Source organism: Sminthopsis crassicaudata, chromosome 2, assembly GCF_048593235.1.
Source record: "Sminthopsis crassicaudata isolate SCR6 chromosome 2, ASM4859323v1, whole genome shotgun sequence".
Classification (NCBI taxonomy): domain Eukaryota; kingdom Metazoa; phylum Chordata; class Mammalia; order Dasyuromorphia; family Dasyuridae; genus Sminthopsis; species Sminthopsis crassicaudata.
In genome coordinates, this window is record NC_133618.1 from 470,284,942 (window position 1) to 470,305,393 (window position 20,452).

A 20,452-nucleotide genomic window follows, 5' to 3' on the forward strand; every position below is an offset into this window, starting at 1 on the left:
TTATAGAAATGCAAGTTAAAATAACCTTAAGATATCATTTTATATCTATCAGATTAGCTAAAGTGATTGAAGGGGAAAGAGATAATTGATGGAGGGGATATGGAAAAATTGGGACATTAATTCATACATAGTGGAACTATGAACTGATCTAACCATTTTGGAGAACAATTTGGAATTATGCCACAAGTGTAACACCACTGTTGAGTCTGTTTCCAAAGATGATTAGGGAAAAAGAAAAACAACTATGTATTCTAAAATATGTATAAGAGTATTCTTTATGGTAGCAAAGTACTGGGAAATTGTGGAGATGGCCATCAATTGTAGCATACTAAAAGAATAAGTGAATAAGTCATTCTAACTATTATAAAAACCCAAATTAACTACAAAAGATGCATGAAGGAAAATACTGTCTGTATCCAGAGAAATAACTGGTAAATAGAAGTATTCAATTAATATGATTTCACATACACACGCACACATGTATGTACACGCATGCGCATCTAATGGTAACCATTTCTGGTGGGGGCCACAGAGAAAAAACATAGGGAAAGAAAGTTACACAATAACTTTATTATATATTTAAAAAGAATACTTAAGTTGCATATAATAGATTTGCAGTTTTATGTGCAATTATCTTTTTTTAAAAACCTATTGTGTTATGGAAATGTGTTTTATATCATGAATTAAAAATAAAATAAAAAATTAAAAAATGTTGGGTCTTTTCACCTGGGAGTAGGGAGATACTGTCCCAAACTTCAGGCTTTTTTTGTATCACTGTTTTCAAAATTACTTCTGGAGGTATACAAGTTTTTGGTACTTTCAAGATGGTGTGTGATACAGGGAGAGGTGTGGTCACTGCTTTCCTGGTCTGGACTTTGATTTGTAACCAGAAAGGAGCCTTGATTTCCTGCAGCCACAAGCACTAGCATTCTCTTTGCCTAGGAACTGTGACTAGGGCCTCTGCTTCTTCATAACAAATATGTAGCATTGCTTTCTACTCTGGAACTATGACCCAAAATTGCATATAGGTAATAGAGTTTCCCATCAGTGCCAGTTGTACTCAATTACAGCAAAGGATCTCCTGTAATCTCTTTATGACTAGATGTTTTTCTCCTTCACTGTCTCTAACCTGAGCAACTTCCAAATTTGCTGTGTTGTAGATACTACTGCTGCAGAGGAATGTATGGGTCCTGGACAGGCTTCTACTCTGGTGCCACAAACTTCTCTTTACATCCTTACATCTCCTTACATTTTCACGGGTCAAAAAAATATTTTGTTCTGACTTTTTATTGATGCTGCTGCTCCAAAATTTGATTTGAGGTGTTATTTTAAAGTTCTTTGGAAGAGGATGTTGAGAAAATTCAAATGAACAGCTTTTAGTCTACCATTTTGGCTCCTTTCACTCTCAAGATGTTTGTTTCTGGGGAAAGATTTTGTGCCTTTTGTTCTAAATTTTATTCTCTTTCCAAGTCCTTCTCCTAAAGCTCTTATTTGCTCTCCAATTCATTTCCCTAGCATTTTAATTTCACTTATTTAATTTTCTTTTTAAAATAATTTTCCCCTAAATTCCATTTAAAAACAATTTTTGTTTATTAAAATTTTGAGTTTCAGATTTTCTTCTTTTCCTCCCTTTCCTGAGATGAGAAGCAATTTTATATAGGTTCTACATGTGTGATCATGCAAAATAGATTTCCATATTAGTCATGTTTTGAAAGAAAACACAGATCAGAAAAAAATAAAGAGAAAAAATAGTATGCTTCAATCTGCATTTCAATTATTTCACTTCTTTTTCTGAAGATAGATAAAGTTTTTGAGACTTTTGTTTCATTTCTTCTAGGAATTCAAGTTGACTTTGTGGCCAAGTCAAATTATTTTCTTCTTTTGGATTTCTATCTTGGGAATACTTGGCATCAGATATCTCTTTATTTAGGAAATCTTTTTTGTTAAATCATCTTTCTAGCTTTACTTCCTGAATTCAAACTTTCATTAGAAGTAGGCTTTGTGAACTGCTGGAAGGAAAAACAGGTCTTATATGCTACAGGCCTGCATTAGCTGGGATCCTGATTCTATATGCTCTGTGAATTGAATGCTGTCAGTAGATCCTAATTTGTTTGATATAGAAGATGATCTGGTTGCTGTTCTCCTGGATTTTCCAGGATCTGGATCTTAGTTTAGGTCTAAGCAACACAACTGCAGACTTCTCCCTGGGTGAAGCTCTAGTAAAAAGTTGTTGTTGCCAGTCACTATCAGTTAGGTGGAAGGCTTTGCAGATTCAGACTGACAGAGTTGGAGGCCTACCAAAAATATGGAATGCTTCATAAATTTGCATGTCATTTTTGTGCTAGGGCCATACTAATCTTGTCTGTATCTTTCCAATTTTGGTTATATGTGCTGTCAAAGCAAATATCTTCACACTTTTATTAAGGATACCAGCTTTTCATGTGCAGGGCATTTTCATAAAGATATTATAAAGATAAGAAAGTAGGCATGAATTCAAGAGTTATTGATGTCCTTTGGGTTGCTATTTTTTGGATTAGTGCAATCAGTGGTTTTTCCTTTTTGAAAGAAATTCCATTCTTTTGAAGTCTTCTCTTTTAGATATTCTTCATTGCTAAGGTTTCTTCCTTTTTTTTTTCTGTCATGACATATCATAAAAAATTATAAATGTTGCTATAGTTGTCTCTGAAAGTCCTCACCACATTCTCTATCGTTGCTGCCTCACTCACTTTTTGCCAAGCAGGGATTGTACTAGCACACCAGAGAGGCAATAGGTATATTCAATGTTCTGGTTATCTTGTCATGATTTAGCACAGAGAAAGGCATAGGGACACAATCACTTCAAGAAATTCAAACAATAAAATATTATCCTTCCTTTTCCAGACTTTCACCTGGTTTTTGCTCTTATTTGGTTACTACCTAAACCTAAATTACCTAAAGGAAAGCAGATTGGTCAGCCTAATTAAATCTACTAGCAATGGTAACTGAACCAGGATCATGCCATGGAAAAAATCTGAACTCTTACAGTGATGAGTTCTCATCCCAGTTCTCTGGGCTTTACTATTTTGTGTCCTTGGACAAGTCACTTAATTTCTTATTAATAACATGGAAAATGCAGCAGAACTATATGACTCCAAGGTTTCAAACAGCTTTAAATCTACATCTTTTATTTTTAAATATCCCTAGGAATACCACCCTGCAGGCATATGGATTGCTCATTATAGCCCTACTCAGCTGCTATCCACTATCTCAGTGCTGAACCAGACAACCACAGTACTCTGATATTCTATAAGTGCTATCCATGGTGCTTACTCCATTCTCTTCTAAGAACAATGTTAATATTTTTCATCTTTAACATTCTATAAATCTATAAAGGTTAACTATATCATGAAATACAGATTATATTCTTTAATTATACCATGCTTAAGGACACAGATTTATTTAACCTTTTACAAAAAATTATTTTCAGAATTCACTAGGTCACAAGTTATTTTATATCATTTTCTTGTCAATATTCACAATGTCCCTTCATAAAATTCTATTTTGATATCTCTTTATGACATGGATGTGATTCTGAGGTTTTGGGGACCATGCCTTAATTCAGTATTGGTGACTGATCAGGCCAGCTTTCTGAGGATATCCTTAGCTGGGGAGAGAGAAGATCACTATTAGGTGGTTTGCGGGCAGCTAGGTGGTGCAGTGGTTAGAGTACTAGCCCTAAAGTCAGGAGGACCTGAGTTCAAATTTGATCTTAGACACTTAACACTTCCTACCTGTATGACCCAGGGCAAGTTACTTAACCCCAATTGCCTCAACCAAAAACAAAACAAAACAAAAAAACAAAAATAAAAACAAACAAACAAACAAAAACCTATTAGGTGGTTTGCTTATTATGTAACAAATTCTTTGGTCGTATCAGTCTATGAAAAAACAAAAATTTTCCATTTAAAACCTGAGATCAATATTTGCATTTTTTTAATTTGCAAAAGAAGTTCTTGAAAATTGTTTTCTTTCTTTTGACTTAATATAACAGTAAAGAGAGGACTACTCTCTGGAGACAGGAGAACTGGACATGAATACCTTTTTTTTTTTTACATTTATTATCTGTGTGATATTAATGGGTAAATTTACTTAATGTCTCTGACTTTGAATTTTTCTACTTGTCAAATAGGGATCATTATAATTAAACCACAGACATTATAAGTGAAAAGCATTTTATAAATCTTAAAAGGCTATAGAATTGTAAGTTGTCATCATTATTTTCCTAATTAAGAAATCATGCAGGAACCTAAAAGTCAAAAAATAAGTTTTTCTTTATGAGTGCAAACTTCCCATCTTAGCTGCATTGCAAAAATCTTATGTTAATATGATTTAATGTTCATTTAAGTATTTGCCTCAATTTCATATTCATAAATAAAATTCAAAATACTTAAACTTATTTTGCTAAAATTATAAACATTATAGAAATCAGATATGAAGTTTGTCTTGGTTAAACAACTGAAATGTCTATTGTTAAATGTAGGAGATTCTAACCTCCTAATTCATTTTAGAAAAAATATCCCTAAAATATCCATGAATAATATTTAGATTTGAAGATAATTCACTTCTAATGAATTTTCTTATTTCAAAAAATTAACAAACACTAATTAAGCAGGTGCACATGTACTTGCTATGCGCAAGATCTGGGTTATCCTCATCAATTTTCTGAGTTTGGACAATTTATTTTCAAACTCTTAACATATCAAAATAAGTATCTGCTCTAAAATATAACTTTAAATATGTCAATTCTAAAAATTAAATGATAAGATTGGCTAGTATACAGTAAAAGATTGGGAATCAGGAGGCTACTACTGGCTGTCATTAACAGCCTTGACTAAAATCAAATCACTTCCTCTTTCTGAATCTTAATTTTCTCATCTATATAATTAATGAGCTTGACTTGATTGGTTCATTCAACACTCATTGAACATTTAAAAGTGCCTATTGTGTGGATGGCACTGTAGTAGGCTCTTAATATACAGAACTGGAATAAATGACCACATATTATCTTAAGAAATATCAATTTATTGGCTAGGCATTGAAGATGCCTTTTGTACAAGTGAATATGAAACAAAGAGCAATCCAGATGAAGTTTTTTGGGAAAATTTGAGGGGGAAGGAAATCTCTTTTAGCTGAGAGCATTAGGAAATACTTTGTAGGGAAATTGGTTTTGAATGAAGAGAAAAATTTCAACAAGTAGCCATGGAGGAAGTCCATTTCAGACAGAGGGGACATTTCATATGAATACATGGAAGGTAAGAGAGGTCAGAACCAGATCTAAGAATAGGGCAAAGTCAAGTCTGTCTGGAATAGGGAGTGAATGAGTCTGGAAAGGCAGGTTTGAGTCAGATTATAGAGTGCTTTAAGACCAATGAGTTTGTACTTTATATTACAGGCAATAGGGTATCACAGTGGCAGACTTGGTCCAGCTCATGTATTAGGTGTAAAGAATGAATTGCCAAAGCTGAAAGAATTGGGTTTGTCTCTTGAAAATAGAAAAATTAAATTTGAAGAACACTGCACTCCCATGAATTCCTTTTGCTATAAGTTTAGAATTGATAAGAATTAAATTTGGGGGACAAGATCTTTGTTTTGAATTTGCTTCTTACTTTTGATGACTCCTGCTATTGAAGATTGCTGCCAGAAAACTTGCACATAGTTGATCCCAAAACATAAGTGACATAACTCTTTACCAAATTACCATCTTATCTGGTTCCTAGACCATTAAACTATAAGCTTAAATAAAAAAAAGATTTGTTGTATTCTAAACATTTTTTTTAAAATTAGTGTTTGTATAAAACCACATTTTAAGGGAGTAGATATTAAATCAGAAATATTAATTGATCTTTCCTTAAAAACTTTGTTTTGGAGAAAATATTCACTATAAAGATTTTTAATCCTCTGTATTTAGATTTTTAACATAATTTATTCCATAACCATACTTTTATTGTCAGATTATTTCTTCATTTAATAGGATGGGTATAATTTTTTAAAAAGGAAGACTGAAATAGGGAAAGCCTGAAGGCAAGAGAGTAGCTTCAGAAGCTATAACACTCCAGATGAAAAGTGATAATAACCTAAACAGGAATGCTGACAATTTGAGGGGAAAGGAATATATGAACACAAGAGATTTGGGAGGTAGAATTAGCAGGATTTGGCAAGTGATCATGAAGAAGGAAGAGTCAAAGGTGACTTTAGGGTTTTAAATCTAGGTGCTGATGATGCCTCTAAAAATAGAGAAATTAGGAGAGGTTTTGTTTTTGTAAAGGAAAATGAGTTAAGTTTTTAAAGGTACCTTTCAACTAACTACACTCTTTAGAATCAATTATTTAACAATGAATTGGGAAGATAATATAACATGAGTGTCACACAAAATGCATTTTTATCTTTTAAAGAGCAAGGCAGAGTAGTGCAATAATGATGATGATGGCTTACCTTTACACAGTACATTAAGGTTATCTCATTATCTCATTTGATCTTATGGACCATCTTATGAGGTTCTAGAGATATTTTAATTTCGTTATTACAGATGAAGAAATTGAGGCTCAGAGAAATTATGACTCGCCTTTAGTCACATAATTAGGAAGTATCAGAAGGACCACCAAACCCATCTCTCTCCTGACTCCAAAGTCCAGCACTCTCTAACCTGGGCTACACTGATTTTTGGTTGTAACCCACGATAACCTAGGAGTTGAGATCAGTTGGAGTTCTAATAATGCCATGAACTTTCTGTGTGACCTTGGATAAGTCTCTCCCAATGTCCCATACTGACTTGGTCTAAATAATTTCTAAAGTGGCTTCCAGTTCTGACATTTTCTGCTCTAAGGTGCATTAAATCTCTGTTATGGTATGATTCCAGTTAATGCTAAGTAAGGAAGAAAATCAATTTAATTTAAATCAAAGCCAGGCCACGGGGTGTAAGGGGAGGCCTTTCCCAGGGATCTAGGAATCGGTGCGGTGAGGTTTGGAGGAAGGGCGCTTGGAGGGCCAGGCCAAATCCCAAGCTGTATCAAGCGCTGGCTGGCATGTAGATGCACTAGGAGGAGACCATTCAGCCCTACTCACTCACCTCTGGGCCCTTTGCTGCCTTGCAGCTCCCGCTGTTGCGCACTGGGGGCTCGTCAGGGTTAATTTGCCTATCTCCGCCCCTGCTCTATGATGGTTGGTGAGAGTGTCTAGCTTCGGGCAAGGATTGGCTGATCGTCTTGTCGCTCCAGTCCTAGAGCGGACGTTTCCCGCTGCGGCTGGGCTTGGGCTTCGGCTCTGCTCCCGCGGCTCCTGCGGCTCGGGCTAGCGCTCTGGCCGGGTTCCGGCCATCTCTGGCTGCAAGCGCTGCTGCCGCCAGCCCGCTGCTCTCGGCGTGGCCATGAGGAGGCGGCGGCGGCCGCTGCGGCCTGTGTCAAGGTGACCGGCCGGGACTGCGGGGGCCCCGACCACGACAGCGGCCCCGACACTGATAGCGGCCCCCGGGCCCAGCGCAGGAGAGGGAGGAGGTGAGATTCCGTCCGGGCTAAAACTGGGGCGGGGCAGGGTGGGGCCAGTAGAGGGGAACTGGAGAGATACAGGGGGCGGGGCTGGGCACCGTGCGAGGCAGGACCGCAGGTGCAGGGGGCGGGGCGCCGAGGGGTGTAGGAGGCTTTTCTTGGTGGGGGGCGGAGGATGCAGGGAGATCACTGGGGTGGCTATAGGTGCAGGGGGTGGATTGCAGGGGCTATAGGAGCAAGGGTGGACCTACAGAAGGAGAGAGTGTGATATCAGTAAGACTAGGAAGGCCTTACAGGTGTAAAGGCCAGGGTAGGAATAGGAGCAGGAGGGCCCTACAGGTGTAAGGGGCTGGGGCATTAGAAACGGGAGGGCCTTACAGGTCATGAGAGCATAGCTAGAGGTACAAGATTTTACAGGTTCAGGGGCTGGGGGTGCTTTAGTAGAGAGGTTATGGGTGCAAATTAGGGTGGTTATGAGGGGGAGGAAGAAGGGGGGTTCCTACAGGTGGGGAGGAGGGATAGCTAAAAGTGCAGAGAGAGCCCTATAGGTGCAGAGAACCTGCAAAAGCTAAGAAATGAGGAAAAGAAAACTCTGTAGATAGAGAAGGTGAGGAGGTAGTCATATGGACGAAAGGAAGGGGGCATCCAGCTTATAAAGAAGAGGATGGAGTCAGTAGGACATGGGAAAGGAGAAATTGTCCTGTAGGTCTAAAGGACTGAGAAAAGCACCTAAGAGACCTGTATTTCTAGGGTTCAGTCTTGGGTCTCAGAGTCAAGAGAACCAGGAGCTATGGAATCCTATTTAGCTTGTATTATAGCAGAAAGATTGCTAGATGTACTATTAATATTTGGCTTCTGTTACTTATTAGCTGCGGAAGTCACTCAACTTTTTTTGAACCTTTTCTCAGGCATAAAATGAAGGGCTTGATTGAATCTCTGAGGTCTTCCATTTCCAAGTACTGTAGTCACAGAGACATAACAAAGGCAAGCTCAGCAGGGGTTCAGAGAACAGAGGATAAATTTATAGGTACAGGAGATAGGATTTGGAGAGAGAAGACAACCAAATGGCGGGTAGGTACCCACCCACAAGTCCACAAGTTCTGGGGCCAGACCATCAGACATATGACCTCTGAGCAATCTTGGCCTGAGCCTTATGTCCTACTTTTCAGGTTGTCAGTTGTGAATTGGCAGAGAGGTGTAGGCACCTCTTGCTTCCTGTTCCCTTCAAGGGAACCAGGCTTTGTGTTCTCAAGTGTCAATTCTCTTATGTTCCTGTCTTTTAGCATTCTTCATGCCCTAGGTTTCTGAGTGAGGTAGTGTATCTTTTTGTCACAATTTTTACCAGTTACTATCTGCAGTAGCCCTCAAAGGACTAAGAAAGTGATGTTGATTCCTGAAATTCAGTGTTTAGATGGATGAATTCTATTTAAATGGAAAGTAGCTTGTTTTCTGCAATCATTCCTCTCTGTTGGCAACTGCCTGCATAGTTAAGAGCCTAATCAAGGGTTGGAATGGGAGGACACCTGCTGATGGCCTAGATCAAAATAAGGTTGAGGCTGAAACCAAGAGAAAGTAGAAAGAAGATTGGAGTCAGAGTGCCAGGATTTTAATCATAGCTGTGACTGAGGCAGGTCATTTAATTTCTCATCTATGAGAAGCTCCTATTGAGCATGGTAAACTGGTTTGATGGTTTCACCCATTGGGTGTTTATCACAAACTAGCTGCTGATATCCTTTCTTAATCTAAAAAGACAGAGGTAGAAGTGTGATAGTGGAGAGTGCATTGACCTGCGCATGCAGAGAGTTGGAGTCTAGTTTTTTGCCTTTAACCATACTTGTGTGACCTTGAAAAGAGCCTTCCTTTTGGAGTTTCCATATCAAAAGAAGTGAGAAGTTTAACTCTTTCAGTTCTAAAATGATGTATTTTGGTTATGTTTTCTGAGGTTGCCTGGATGGACTCCAACTTTGGGACTAATATAATAAGGAAATTCTGGATGTAAGACCTCATCTACCTACAGTACCCTCACAGATAATGTCCCCAGGGAGTATAAAGACAAAACAATACACAGGCAAACTGCTCAAGTAAAGGTATATTTTGGGCTCAGACTACTCTATAATGAAAAGGATTTACCTAGCTCTCCTGCTTTCCTTTTCAACACCGTCAGCTATATTAAGGCCTAGCTTACAAATAACGTCTTTAATGTTCTGGTTCTGCCTTTTATTTATCTACATTCTTCAAATGACCACAGAGTTGGAGAGAGTCTGGTGTTCTGAATAACCTAACATAGTTGGTAGCAGGTGTTGCCTTTCTATTCCCAATGTTCCCTTATGTCTTTTCCCAAAGACATAATCAAAATGTTGATAGGTGCAACAGTATTTGACTATTCAGAATCTATCTGCTTAAGAGTTGTCATAGAAATTCAATTTAACTTGCTATATTTGATCTCCAGGCATTTAAATTATACATATAATGGTAAAGTCCAGCAATTATATATATTATATATCATAAGATGCCTCCATTATGATGATGATGATGATGGTTTCAGAAGCAACTATCGGGTAACCAGGGGAAGTTACCTAAGAACATAGCCCAGCTTGGATTAGACTAGGAACTGAGTGAAACTGGAAAGACTATAAAAACTTTAGCATCAGAGAACTTCCTCTATATTGCTTTTGATATCTAGAAAGGCTGTTAGCATCTGACGCTATGAAGTCAAATGCTGCTTATTGATCTGTTCTTTCAATAGACCAGAAGGAAAAGTTTCTCCCATTTTCTTTTTGAAGAAGTTGGGCCATGTTGAAAATTGTGCCAGGAAAGACCTTAATTTAAGAAATATCTTCCTGGGACATTCATGGACTTTTAGAAATTTAGGATTAGAAGAAACCATAGATTATCTAGATTTACAGAGTCTAAGAGAAGAGGGGCCTAGTTGAAGAAGAGTATCTAATCATTAGACTGTACTACAAAGGGAATCATAACTTATATCTTTCACAAAAGTCATCTAACTTGCACGTCTGAATATCATCACAGATAGGGAGCTATTATTTTATGAGATTTCATGTTCCACTTTTGAACCAATCAATTGAAAAATGTTTATTGAAAGACTTCTTTGTGCTATGAAATATAACAGTAAAAACAAAACAATTTATGTCCTCAAGGTCAAGTAAAGTTAACAAATATTCATCAAGCTCCTTTTTACCAACTTGAGTTTTGTGTCAACATGCTCTTTTATAATATAAATGCATATTACAGTGCAAATTGCATGGAATTTGCAATCTGAGGATATGATTTTGAATTCTAGGTGTGCCATTTAACTGCTTGTATGACTTTAGCAAACTAGGTAAATTGATTTGACCAATCAGTAAAATGAGGGGATGGGGGATTAGATTCAAGATTGTCTGAAGTCTTTTCCAGTTCTAAATCTATGAACTTCAGGTAGACTGTAAAATCTAGCAAGCAGTCATGCCTCATTGTGAATGGATTCAATCAGATGTTTATTGTTTTCTATCTGTGATGAAACCCTGAAGAAACAGTGGAGTCAATGAATCATACTTTAGACCTAAAAGGTCTAAGATGAGATTTTGCAGTTTATAAAGGACTTCCTTAACCAATCCCTTTAAGGTAGGTAATGCAAGCTGTATTATCATTTCAGACCTGGGATTCCATCTCTGTAGGGAACTCCCTTGCAAGTAAATTGCCTGTATGCATACCAATGAATATCAAGAACTGTTCTGTAACTTAGTCCTAGAGAATTGTCTGGGAGCACTGGAAGGTTGGCAGAATCAATTTTGTCACAAACCTGTGAGCGTTATTCTAATCTTATAGAGGGAATAACTGAGTTCCATGAAGTAAAAATGAGTTAATTTAGGAAGGGTAATTTTATAGACTGGGGAACTTCAAGGCAGCCTAAGAGAAGCCAGGTGTGACAGAATAAAAAAGATTAAGTAGGGATGGGGGAAGTATTAATAAAGACACATTTATATTTAACCACCACAAAGGCATTGGACATAACTAAATAGGCCTCCTGGAATTCCTTTGAAATTTTTCTCTTGCTGCTTGTTATTTTTAAGTTCTCCTGGTTTGTTTTTGCTTATAGTACATTTTTTTCTATTTCACTTAGAAGATAACTGGCCTGAGAGTTTATTGAAATGTAATTAAATCTTGTAAATGTTTATTAACTCCTACTTTGTATAAAGCAGTGTGGTATCAAACAAATAGAAACAAGTACCACTAAAGTATACATGAGGATCCTTGAGGGTGCATATTGACTTAGAAAATGATATATTGATATTATCTATATTTTATTGTATCTTTATTTTGTTAAATATTTCCAAATTACATTTTAATATAATTAAGTCAGCATTCCTACCTGTGGCGCTGAGTCTTTGACATCTCTGTCTTTGAAACTGGGGATAGACATTAAGTTTAGAGAAGATATAGCCTCTGGCCTCATGGTTTTCAAATATACAGCTAATACTTGATTATATATTTGGATATTTTATGGATGTTCAATAGGAGGTGAGTGAAGTATTAAACTTCTGATATTGCAGGCAAAACCTTGAATTCTTGTATGGTGGAAGGAACAATCAGGAACCAGCAAAATTAGAGTCAAAAATTAGAGTAATGGTAGGGATTATAGTATATTATTTTAGTATATAATATTATATATTTTATTATTATATAATTGTAGAGGGCCGGAACTTTGGAGAAGTATACTTGAAAGAAGTATACTTGAAACAAGGTGTTAACTCAGTGAAATTGATGGTCTTTTATAGTTATGCCTCTAACATTTGCTCCTCAGGTGCACACCCTAAGATATCATCGATGTAATATAATAACATAACTTTTGGAAATGCTTTTCTTACTGGGTAAGAGCAGCAGCAACATACATTTGACACATAGTAGGGCTATTTTTCATTCCTTGTGGCAAAACTGTCCATTCATATCTTTTATAAGGCTCAGCTAAGTTAATGCTGGGTACTGAAAAGGCAAATCTTTTCATATCCTCCTTATCTAGAGGGATAGAAACAATCCTTAATCTCTATAACCCACAGAGGCCATTCTCTAGGCAACTGAGAAGAGATGGAAGTCCAGGTTGAAGAGTTCCCATAGTTTCCATCTGTTCATTTACCTTTCTTAAATCAGTCAACATTCTCCATTTTCCAGATTTCTCTTTTACAACAAATACTGGGGAATTCCAAGGACTTAGAGAAGGTTGTAAGTGTCCTTGGTCAAGTTGCTCCTGTACTAGATTTAATAAGGCCTGAATCTTATCACTCTCTCAAGGGCCACTTTTCCACCCACACTGGTGTATCAGTTTTCCATTGAATAGGAACAGGTGAAAGTGTTGGCAGGCTTTCAACAGCAGCCCTGCCTAAAAAGCCAAAGTACTCATTTGTAATTCTGTTGTAAGATATCTCTTCCCCAGAGATTGATGGGGACCTTTTCAACTACAAAAGGAGTAAAAACTCCTGTTTCACCTTCAAATGTCCATCTCAAAAGGGTAGAACTAACTTCAGCTGCTATTGATCCTCCTATACCAGACATATAGGTGTCTGCCTTGATTTTTGGCCAATGACTGGGCCAGCTGGCACCTCTAATAACTGTATGATCTGCACATGTGTCTACCAACCCTTTCAATGTTATGCCATTTATATAGATAGTGAGCATAGGACAGTCAGCTGTAATAGCTGCAGTCCAGAATATTCCTGGATTCTGTTGTTGGGAGTCAAAATCTGGGTAAATATCACCAAATTGCCTATTAGGAGTATGTATCAGTAAACCTGATGCTACTACTTCTCCTGGTTGATAAGTCACAGATTGTCTACTTGTATTAGTGACTGGGATATTAGCTACACATTCCCCAGTTTCCCAAATCAGTGTATCTATGAACACTGTTTTGTAAGCACTCTCAGGAGGTGAAATGGTCAAACCTACTGTGCCTGGAGGCAAAGAATCTACAGGCCGGACAGGGACATATAGTATTATAATATGTGATGTTATATATTATATAATACATAAAATTATAGTATGTGTAATATTATAACATTATTATATATCATATCATAATGTCATTATTAAATATTGCAGTTATTTTGCAATTAATGAAAACCAGAGTGTGAAATAATTTCCCCAAGTTCACATAGTTAATAAATGGCAGGGTTAAATGTCAAATTCAGGCTTTCTGTCTCCTGACCTTGGTAAATCCATTTTTGATTTATTCTTTGATCACAATATCATAGTCATACCTCTTTTATTATAATAGTTATTCAGAGTTACTTTATGTCACATTCCAGTGCTTTCATGGAAGAGTTTGTGCTGAAGATGTCACTTGTATACTATAGCCTTCCCATTGAAACATCAAGAATTTTAATATAATTTTCCTTTATCTTGATTGTAGAATGGAACATACATAGGGAGTAGACCTATGACTTAATTGGTATTTATTATTGTTGTTGAGTCATTTAATTATGTACAACTTTCTGTGATCCTGTATGAGATTTTCTTGGTAAAGATACTGGAGTGTTTTCCCATTTCCTTTTTCTGTGAGTTAAGGCAAATAGGTCAAGTGATTTGCCCAAGATTCCAAAACTACTAAGTCTCTGAGGATTGATTTGAATTCAGTTCTTCCTATGTTCAGGCCTGGTACTCTATCCATTAAGCTATATAGCTGCCTTTTTAGCTTGGTGGAAGACATGTTAAATAAAGTTTGTACTCCATTGACTTAGTTTTTGAGTCGCCAGGATCATCACTATATTATCATGAAGCATCAGAGGAGGAATTTAGTAGAAGGAAGGATTCATGTGAGACATCTTGTCCAAACTATTCAAGAAAGAAATAATCAATACTCCTAACATCCCTGAAAAGTCACGATCCAGCCTTGAAGATGTGTATTTTTCTCCTTGTCTGGATGATTTGATTTTGGATTGCTTAAGAAACATTTTCCTTATATTAAGATAAAATCTGCTTCTCTACCACTTCCATCCTCTGGTTCAAGTTCAACCTTTTTATGTTGTACAAAGCAAGTATAATCTCCTTTTTCAGGTGACTTCTCTTCAGATACTTGAAGACAATTAAGGTCTTCACATATCCGGGCAAAATATCCTCAATGATTTCACTTGATCTTAACATGGTGTGGTTGATAGTCCTCTCATTAGCCTGCTTGCCCTCATTAGGATATGAAATTTTTTCAGTGTATTTTGTAAAATGTGATATACAGTGTTTCAGCCCTGCAAATGCCATCTAATAAGGGAAATGGACAAATATTCCCTTTCTCTTATTATGCCTTTGCTATTATTAACTCCTACTTTATATAAAGCAGTGTGGTATCAAACAAATATTATGTCTTTGTTAATGTAGCTCAAGATTACTATAGGATTTTTGACTGCCATGTGCCATTAACTAGTTATATTGAACCTTCAGGTTTTTTCACAAACTATGTAGCCATATTTTACCTACCCAGTATATATGCAGGTGATTAAAAAAAAAGCTCAAGTATACACTAAATTTCATCTTACTGGCTCATTGTTCTTGTATATCCTGGATCCTAATTCTTTCCATGTATTGGCCAGATCTGCTAGCTTTGGTGTCATTTGCAAATGTCAGCAAGGCTACAGTGGGGACAATAGTCAATTTATAATAATGTGAATTATGTAGTATATGGATACTCTTTCCAAGGAGAGACCACAAATATTCGAGTTACTTTATAGTTTATTAATTTTTTTTTTTCTCCATGGCTGGGTCTCCTTAATTTCCAGCCAAAAGTAGGGGCTTGGTTCCACTCTGATCAGCATAGGAGTTGTGACTTGCCCCTTTTCTCAAACTAGATTGATTCAGTATCCTTTATGCAACCTTGTATCCTATCATTTCCACTCCAGTCTTACCTGACTTACCAGTCTTATCCTGAGTCAAACTTAGTTTGGACAACTGATTAGCTTATCCTTCTGCAGTGTAAAGGGCTGGAACTCTTGAGTTAATGCACTGGGGTGGGACAATCAAGCACTTGAGGCTAATAACCGATTGGACAATACTCTAAGAATATGCTTGGAAAATGGCTCTTCCCACTATCCTGTGCTGGTGTATACAGAGAATTGTGGGAGGGACAAGGGGGTGGAGTGAGACTAGCCAGAGTCACTTTTGGGTGGGAGACAGAGAGGTGAGGTCTCAGAGATCCCACCTGGCCATTCCCTTCACTTCTACTGCTAAAAACCAAGAATAAAGATTAAGGACTTTTGTTATCCTGACTCCCGCTGATTCTAAGATATCAGGGGTGCTAACACTGCAACTCAGAAGTTATGAATTCAGGAAATCCATCAACCTCAGTCTTTCTAGTGGCAAAGATTATAGGCATGTGCTACTATATTCATCTCTTTAATCTTTTCTATGCTTTTTCACAAATCCTTTGTGGAAGATCCACTCAATATATGAGTTGCCTTTTTTTTTTTTTACTCCTTTAATATCTTGTGGCTGCCACTGTAATACTTGATCTTTCTGTTTATTTATAATTTTATGATCAACTCACTTTCTCTAGACAAAATTGATATACTTCAATATCCTAAAAACTTTATTATTTAATTGATTTGTTATTCTTTCTAATGAAATGGTACAAATTCTATTGCAACTTCTTATCATATGGAATTCTTGTCCATGTCCCACTATGAATCCCTACAATAATCCATTAAATAAGCTAAGTCTTCCTTCTAGAACTTGAAATATTTTTAAGTACCAATACAGAATGTGTGGCCCTATGTCATCCTTTACTCTTAGTAACAACATCTATTTCCTTTTCCCAACATTTATCTTTATAAAGATATTATTTATTTATCTCTTTAGTATCATATGCTATTCTTTGTGTGCAATTTATCACTGTTGCAGATCATTTATAATCACTGTGTCTATTCATTGTCCTTTAGATAACCCTCAATTTTAATTCCTCAAAGATTACTATATTCTATGATTCATTACAGCATAATTCAGAGAATGTTGGTGTTTAAAAATATGGATTTTTGTTTCAGAGAAAAACATGAGGTTATTGAAAATACTGTACCATTTCCAAATTTCTGTGCATAGTTCAGTGTCTACCTATTGCTGGAACTCTGTCTTCCCAGAAATCAGCTGGAGTCAGGATCACCAAACGTCTTTATTCTTGATCTTTTATGGTCAAGGTCAGGGGGTTAGGCCTAGAAACCTCACACATACCTTCCTCCCTCAAACGCCCGGAGAGACTGAGTCAGCTTCTGCGTCTCAATTCTTCTTCCTCCTCCTACACCTCCCACACACGTCCCTTCCCCCTCTTTGTCCCACCAATCAAGTCAGCACAGAATAGCTGGGGAGGGTCAACCTTCAAACAAGTTAATAGGGAACTGTCCAATTGGCAATTAGTCTCACATGCTTCATTATCCAACTGCATTGCTCAGCTCTAGCCCTTTAAATCTCCCACTTTCTTTGGTTTTAGACCACAGGTAGTTGCACCATCCCTGACTTTTCAGGGAGGTGAGAACCCCAAAAAGGAGGTGATCACGCCCCCCCTGACTTCTCAGGAGGGGAGATGAAATCACTAAAAAGGAGATAACCATGCCCTCCCTAACATCTCAGGAAGGGAGATGAAAAGCACCAAAGAGTAGTGGGGATTACTAGCGGGTTTCTGGGTTGAAGGGCCTTATTAGAGACAAGTATGCACAAACCCATCAACATGGGAGTTATTGTACAAGCACATAAGCAATAACACACAGCCTATTAGTGATGACTCTCCCCACAGTCAGTGCAGACTCGATGTGGTATAACAAACAGGAATTGTACATGCAAGTAGTGATATAACAAACAATATAAATCAACATGGTTTTGTAAAAGATTTCCAGAAGTCCTAAAAGGAGGGTATGTAAACATCAGTCATACATACGCCTTCTTCAGCAACCAAGAGATAGTCTAAAACCTATCTATTGTCCATTGCTTCACGTGTTAGGGAATCCAATGATCCCTGCAAGTTTTTGAAGTCCCACATCAGTCTTTTATATATTAGGGAATCCAATGATCCTTACAGGTTTTGAAATCTCACAACAGTCTTTTGATGTCTCAGAGAATCCAATGATTCCTGAGGGCTTTCAAGTCCTATAATGGTCTTATCACATCTCAGAGATATGATTTCTGAGGATTTTCAAGTCCAACAGTTTTTGATATCCATGAGTCAAACGCCATAACTGCCAGGTTCTTTCAGTGGTGGGCACAGTCAGCAACGGAACCACCCGATGTTTCTTGGGTCTTCTCCTTGGTTTCAAGGGTCTTCTCTGTCTCTGTCCAATGGACAAGGCGAATACGGCTCGTTGGCACCCATCTGAGTCCTTCTCCATCTGTGGAGATATAAGCAAACCCTCTCCCCCAAGCAGTTAACCTATCTGGTCCCTTCCCTTCACCACTTTCTGGGTCTCTCCACATCACCTGGCGATTATCTAAAGACAGTGGAACTGTTTGCACTGGACACTGCCCTTCTGGTGGGTTATAAAACCTGTCTGCTGGAGCCAGTGCATCTTTGTCAAAAATTTAAAAATTAATGGTATAGAGAACTAAATTTAGAAGTTCTCTAGGGTTACCCGTGGCTCCCCCTTTCTTTTGTTTTTGGAGGAGTGTCTTAATATCTCTGTTTCTTCTCTCTACTATTGCCTGCCCTTGAGGATTAAAGGGTATGCCAGTGGTATGTAAAATCTTATACTGTGCACAAAAATGTGTAAAATGTTGAGATGTATATGCAGGTCCATTGTCTGTTTTTATTGCTTGTGGCACACCCATAATTGCAAATGCTTGTATAAGGAATTCAGTGACCACTTGGGCTGTCTCTTTTGCTGCTGGCATTGCAAATGTGAATCCTGAAAAAGTGTCTACCACGACATGGATAAAAGATAGACGACCAAAAGATTTATAATGGGTCGGACTTCCGGGCAAGATGGCGGCGTGGAGGCAGACAGCTGCTTGAGCTCCTCGTTTTCTCTCAGAACTTACTTCATGACAAGCCTCTGACTTAATGCTTGACCCAGAAAGAAATCCACAAATTATCACCAAGAGAAGACATCCTTGAAAGTCGCCAGAAAAGGTCTGTGTTTGTTCAGGGGAGGGTCAATCAGACTGGGTGCAGACTGAGGGCAGACAGCCAGAGCAAGACAGGCAGCTCACACAGCTCAGACCGGAGGGGGAGGGGTGTGATCTCTGCCGTTTCTGTGAAAGGGCTTTTGCCCCAGTGTGGATGCTCCATCTTGGCAGCAAGCCAGGAGCGGTGGAGAGGGTGTAAACACCGGAGGTGAAGATTAAAACCCCAGAAAGCCAGCGTCTCTCAGAGCCCGGCCACCCCCAACCCCCACCTGGACTGACTCGGTGCGTTCTCAGAGCCTCAGAGCGCAGACTCAGTACAGTCATTGCTGTTCTGTTAGTGGCTCTCTGCTGCCCTACCCCCAGTCTGTAGAGGAAGCCCATTAATACCATCCAGCCCTATCCCCCCGCAAAACAGACCAATTGTTTCTCTTGTCAGTTTGTTTTCTTTGATTCCTACTCTGACAAAATGAACAAAAAATTCAAAAGGGCTCTAACCATTGACAGCTTCTGTGTGGAGAGGGAGCAGACTTCAAATGCTGAAGAGACTAGGAACAGAATGTCCCCAGATGTATCCCCTGGGAGGGATATAAGCTGCTCCTCAATACAGAAGAACCTCATAGAGGAAATCAAAAAGGCTCTCACAAGAGAGCTGGAAGAGAAATGGGAAAAGGAAAGGGAAGCTTGGCAAGAGAGCCTGGAGAAGTCATCCCATGCTTTCAAAGACAGAGTGGATATAGAAATCAAATCATTGAGAAACAAGATTAGTGAGCTGGAAAAGGTAAACAACTCCAAGGAAAACAGGATTAGTGAGCTGGAAAAGGTAAACAACTCCAAGGAAAACAGGATTAGAGAGCTGGAAAAAGAAATCAGCTCTCTAAAAAATAAAATGGATAAAATGGAAAAAAATTCCATAGAAGATAAAAACTCAATTGGACAATTACAAAGAGATATAAAAAAAGTGAGTGAAGAAAATACATCATTGAAAATTAGACTGGAACAAGTAGAAATGAATGACTCAAGGAGAAACCAAGAGGGAGTCAAGCAAAACCAGAGAAATGAAACAATTGAAAAGACTGTCAAGTACCTTACCAGAAAGACAACAGACCTGGAAAACAGATCCAGGAGAGACAATTTGAGAATAATCGGACTCCCTGAAAAATGGGAGGAAAAAAAGAGCTTGGACACCATTTTCGAGGAAATTATCAAAGAGAACTGCCCAGACGTTTTGGAAACAGAGGGTAAAATAGACATTGAAAAAATTCATCGATCACCTACTGAAAGGGACCCTAAAATCAAAACGCCAAGAAATATAGTGGCCAAGTTCAAGAACCATCAGACAAAGGAAAAGATATTGGAAGCTGCTAGAAAAAAACAATTCAGATATAGAGGATCCACAATAAGGATAACACAGGATCTAGCAGCGTCCACATTAAAAGAACGCAGGGCCTGGAACATGATATTCCGAAAGGCTAAGGAACTTGGTATGCAGCCAAGAATAACTTACCCAGCAAGAATGAGCATCGTTTTCCAGGGAAGAAGATGGACATTTAACGAAATAAATGAATTCCATCTATTTTTGATGAAAAAACCAGACCTACATAAAAGGTTTGATCTTCAAATACAGAACTCAAGAGACTTCTAAAAAAGGTAAAAAGAAATCTTGAGAACTATACTTCTGTCAAAAAATATGTAAAGAACATATGTACAATTTGTCTTAGAAACTAGAGGTGGAAAGGAGATTATATCATAAAAAAGTATAAAGTGGTGGTACTACATCTCATGAAGAGGCAAAGGTAACCTATTATATCTGAGAGAAAGAAAGGAGGGAGATGAACATAGCGTGTATCAATAGA

General features: G+C 37.9%; 1 protein-coding gene and 1 non-coding gene across 5 annotated transcripts in view; one reads left to right on the forward strand and one right to left on the reverse strand.

Moving 5' to 3' along the window:
* Positions 1-2,299: 2,299 nt before the first annotated feature.
* On the reverse strand, positions 2,300-2,403 carry LOC141559156 (U6 spliceosomal RNA). The gene has a single exon (XR_012487240.1). It is a non-coding gene; the product is annotated as a U6 spliceosomal RNA (small nuclear RNA).
* A 4,848-nt stretch (positions 2,404-7,251) lies between these two features.
* The window catches only part of RALGPS1 (Ral GEF with PH domain and SH3 binding motif 1), a 652,627-nt gene continuing 639,426 nt past the window's right edge, over positions 7,252-20,452 (forward strand). For 2 of the 4 annotated variants that reach the window (XM_074293129.1, XM_074293134.1), the window contains exon 1: positions 7,252-7,529. The gene's annotated coding sequence lies outside the window, so the exon portion shown is untranslated. The remainder of the gene's footprint in view (positions 7,530-20,452) is intronic. The other 2 variants (XM_074293130.1, XM_074293132.1) reach the window with 1 other exon arrangement.